Here is a 5240-nt window from a genome sequence, read left to right as displayed (position 1 = left end):
TTTCACGGGGCCGCGTCTCCTTCTCGTCTCCTTCTCGCGCGTTCCACGGTGTTCGTCCGATGAAAAGGGTGCACCGTGCACCTCGTTCACTTTTCTGGCATGGAATCTCGTTGGGGCACGAGGGCCGGCAGCGGCACGACGACTCTCCATCATTCGATCCCTCGAGATAAATAGCCGCTGCTGTTTTAAAGACCACGTACGCGGCTCGAGTCGTGGTCGCTCGGCGAAGAAAAAGGGGTGGATGGGGTACGAGACGATACGGCTCCGTTTCGTTCGGAATAAATAACGAATTATCCGAGGAGGGGAGAGGGAGCTTTCCTTTCTTTTTTATTTTCTCTCTTTCTTTCTTTCTCTTCTCGGATCGATAAATAAACTCGGACAAACGGTGAATCTTCCGCGGGGGTGAGAATCAGGTCGTTATAAATCAGTTGGCTTTTCGTCGCCGGTGGATCAAGGAAACGGGCGAGATAAAAGAACTACTACTTCGTACTAGTAGTTGGCCCGCTTGTTTTTTCCCCCGTTCCATTCGGGGAGGAAAGAGGGTTGCGAAAAGGTGGCTCGGTTTTTCCCTGTGCTCCCCTACTCGCTCTCTTTGTTCCACGAGGAGGGCGAGAGATGGAGGACGCGGCGAAGAAAAGGGTGCTTCGCTTCCTTTCCTGATAACACGCCCGTCACCGCGTTTCTCCGACACCTTTAAAGGAGGGGGGAAAAAAAAGTTTGATTAGATCAAGGAAATGGGTTGAACGTTGGCAATTTTGTTACAGTTTCTCGTTCCAGGTTAGGTATGCGTTTTGTACATGCCGATGTGTGTGTGTATGTGTGTGTAATTGCGTGCTCGAGAATGTTTTTTAACGACAATTTTCTTCCGTTCCGTGAAGATAAAGATTACGCAAGAGATTGTTTCCGTTGTTCGGTTGTTTCGTTCATTGTTGGTTTTTGCGGAATGCTGCCAAGATGGAGTTGTTGGTTCGTTACGACTACGATTATCGCGCGTATAAGCGCACGTTTAACACGAACACTCGTTCCAAATTCGCCAAAGGCATTGCTCCTCACGGGAACAAAGGTTTCTCTTCCGCGTTCTTCGTGTTTGGAGAGATCTTTCTCTCTCTCTCTCTCTCTCTCTCTCTCTCTTTCTGCCCCGTTATTAAGAAATTATCGTGCATTTCGAGTTTAAAAACGATAAAAAATTCTTAGCGAAAAATTGTTAGAACCGCGGAGAATATTGTCTGGGAACGTGCAAACAATACGACGCGCATAATTCCTCATGAATATTAAATTGTTTAGAAATTAAATTTATTCAGGCGGGAGAGTACAATGGAGAAGCCATTATTCTTGACACACATCTATTTACATAAAACCTCAGCCTACGAGGATCGAGACGATCCGACTGAAAGGATTTTCACGTCTCTTTACCACCTCCCCCTCTCGTGGATTCGAATTACTCGAGTTAATTATGCCAGCCTCGATTAACGCCTGAATACGTAACAAGTCCCCCTTTAAGATTGAAAGAACAGATCGTTGAACTCGTATACGCCGCCGCTCGTCATTCCGTCCTCTATCTTCTAAATCACGTTGTCCGATACGAGGAAGAATAAATCAAGATAACGAAACGAACGTAACGTAAGATAAAGAAAACTTATTTAGAGTAAAAAAAAAAAAAAAAAATTATTTAGTTCGTAAATCATCTCTGAAATACAATCAGCTAAAAAATAATAGCAGTTTACGACACGACAATCACACGCGACAATTGCGATACCGTTTAGAAGCAAAGCATAAAAATTATTGTCACGATATTCGCGTGCTCGCGTGGGTCGAAACGTGCCTCCATCGCGAAACATGTTGCAATAACCGAGTTAAAACGAGGACTGGTTTTTTAAACGGACGATTCGATGCGTGGCAAAAGAGTATTTGCCATTCGTCGGCTATATATACGTATATATATATATATATATATACATGCAACTCGAGATGCACAACTCGATATTTAAAGTTCATCCGCGTTTACCAAAATTTTCGCCTCGTTTTAACCACTAACAGACGCTGACCCGTGGCAGATTAAATCGGACAAAATGTTTCCATCTTCGGAAACTGTGCTCGCACAGGTTTTAATTTCGTACGAATTCGTTACGATCCTTTCGGTTATTTCTTGCGTAATCGCGATCGTCCTTCGAATCTTCGGATACTAGGAACTCTGTATTTTTTACGATATATAAATATATCCGCATATAACGTATATAACGTAACACAGAGAAGACACAACTTGTTCGAGAGATTTCACGTAGTAACAGCGATTTCGATTCTCCGAGTCAAAAGTTCAAAGACGAAGAAAACGAAGGAACAGTGAATGAATTTCGAAACAGGAAAAACATTTCTCATTTCATGTTGCCGATCCATAATTATTATGTAATTATTTCATCCTCGTTGAAGATAAAACCGCTAAATGAAACACTTTGTTTTCTTCGAAATCGATGATGATGTCACCACCCAGAGACCTCATTTACGCTCCGTCTCACGTTTCTAATAAAATAAATCGCTTGCGTAACATCGTTAGAAATGTGAATCTCGATTGGCGCGTTCAACAGTTTGCGAGAGTATCGCTCGTTCCGCGATCCGGCCGTTGAATAACATCTGGGAGGGGGAGAGAAGAATTCGTACGAGAAAAGAAGGGAACGAAGGGGGCAAAATGATTAAATTGCCGCTCGCGCACGCTCTCCCTCCGGTTATTACGAGAGAAGGGATTCCATCCAACCTCGTGCCTCGCACGCCACGTACCCCCGATTTCTCTAAACTCGGGGCCAATTAATATTCTAAACACGGCGTCCGCCCTTCCGTAATCGTTCCGAGTCGCGAAAATCCAGCATCCGGCAAGTTGCGAGGCGTCGAACAGATTACAGTCGGTTAAGCTTCCTGGGGATATCGGAAGATCAGCGCGCACGACGAAATAACAAGGNAGCGAAGGGAGAGAGGGAAGGGATGGAAATGAGGAGATCGTGCGANGAGAGAGAGAGAGAGAGAGAAAGTTTAATCCCATCGTCATGCGTCAAACTGCGCCTTAATTACGTGACAAAATTTCAGCAGAGCGTGGAACGACGACCGAAACTTTGGCGGAATAACGCGATGATTATTAAAGCCTTTGCCGCGGACTCCGATAAACCTTCGATCGATGGCAATGACGCTCGACGAGTAGCCCGATTTTAACGACAACCTGCCCGCTTCAACGACGACCACCAGGGCCGACCGGGTTCCTCTCGGCAACGCCGGCCAACCGGTTTATCCCTTTGCCCGGTGCTTTAACGTGCGATCAACCCCGCCTATAGGTCGCTGGCGACAAAGTATGCAAATTGAGGAGGCGCGGATTGAACGCATATTCCGTTCAAGGAAGGAGATGACCAACGGTCGACCGATCTCCGTCGTTAAATATCCGCTTGTCAACGAGTTTTCTTACACGCATTGAGATAATAGGTACGAGTGTTTGTAGACACGTGTCGTGTTTCTACAAACCGAGGTCAACCATTTCGAACGTACTAGGCTAGTTTTCCAATTACGAAATGACGTCAAGGATCAACTGCCTGCTTCATTTGCCGTATCTCATGTCGAGATGATGGTGAAGACGAATTATATTTTATTCGTACCCCGTTCGTTAACGTTTGTAAGTGAGAGGCGATCGGATGACGAAATTTTTACAGAGAAAGAGAGAGAGAAAAAGAAGAAGAGAATCCGGTCGTCGATACAACGTTCATCCGATTGATCCGCTTGGTTCAGCAGGAATTTGGAACGCGCGTTCCAAAACGAAAAAACAGAAAGAAGAAACTCGAAACTTTGTTTATTATTCCTCGTGAATTTATGCAACAGGGAAAAAATGTTGAAAATATCGCTTCTTCCTCTTTCCTTATTATATAAAATTTACTATTCAAAACAAATTGATAGCATTGAATTTTATTATTTGTCACGAGCGTTAAATTCAATTACACGGCACATTGTTGCATACCGGTAGGATTAATTATATATTCATGGTGGAGGATGGAGATATGCATTAATGTCCACGATCGCGTTGTGCAAAGATGTTGCGGAAGTTTGCACAAGTTGTTGCGCGGGAATATAATAATCGAGGCGAATGAACGAAATCGGTTAGCACAGTTTCGGTCCAGAGATATTAATCGTGGATATCGTGGATAATCTCGCGAATTTCGGGAACGCGCCTCTGTCCATGGTCTTCGACTCGACTTGGCCTGAATTATATCCCATCTCGGTTGGTGAATCGTGAAGTAAGATGCAACGGTACCCGGTTGCGAGATTTATGATAGTCTCTGTTAACTGTAAACCGTAATAACGTGGCCACGGGAGGAACGGCAAAACCGAATCCGGTCGCCGGTTGTTTTTCGTTTCGAATTCTCCGAGATGTTAGATGAAGATCTAAAGGCAATATTCGAAAAAAATTCACGACGGAAGAAGAAACTTACGATGCGAATTTTGCATTATAATGTTATAATGTATTGTAATGTATTATAATAGTAGTGAAAAAAAAATATTAGCACGCAATTATTATATAACGCTAAAAATATTATGCACGAGAACAACGATGATCTTGCGAAAATCCAACTAACTTCCTACCAATAAAATTTTAATAATTCCGAATCATATATCTTCGATTACTCAAGAGTATATAAATTCATAGAGAGTATAAATTCATGTTTATGATGATCTTGACTCCCAATGTCACAATTCTCGATGACTTTCACATCTCGATTCCATGATCTCGAATGATAAAAATGATATTTTTGTAAAAAAAAAAAAAAAAAAAAACACGTATTAAATCGACAACGATATAATATTTTTTTTTTTAAAAAAATACATCAACGTTATGTATATATTCACGATAATGTTGAATTGAAAATGTAGAAATTATACGACAATCGTGTTTCGTTCAAACATATTAGCTTCGATGTCATCACGTTTTAGTTATGACCGTTATGGTTAAACATTATTGCCAGATGTGGATCGCATCGAACACTCGCCAAGAGATTATTAGGTCTGTCATTAATTTCATTGTCTATCACAATCGATATACGCGTACCGTGGAATATATCGAGTTACACCAATTCTCCGTTGTATCGCAAATTTCGACGAGATCATTTTAACCGTGAGAAATGAATACGAACGTTCGAGTAAAATCTCTCAGGTTTAAGCAATAATTCATTTACATTTCCATTTTAAAGAAATTTTGAATTCGAATGTCCCGT

General features: G+C 42.2%; 1 protein-coding gene across 6 annotated transcripts in view; it reads right to left on the bottom strand.

Annotated features, from left to right (window-relative positions):
• The window catches only part of LOC102674514 (basement membrane-specific heparan sulfate proteoglycan core protein-like), a 126848-nt gene that overhangs the window by 87308 nt on the left and 34300 nt on the right, over positions 1–5240 (bottom strand). The window lies entirely within an intron of this gene.

Source organism: Apis dorsata, unplaced genomic scaffold, assembly GCF_000469605.1.
Source record: "Apis dorsata unplaced genomic scaffold, Apis dorsata 1.3 scaffold_58, whole genome shotgun sequence".
Classification (NCBI taxonomy): domain Eukaryota; kingdom Metazoa; phylum Arthropoda; class Insecta; order Hymenoptera; family Apidae; genus Apis; species Apis dorsata.
Note: the sequence above shows the minus strand (reverse complement) of the source record. Positions and strands in the feature narration are given on the sequence as shown.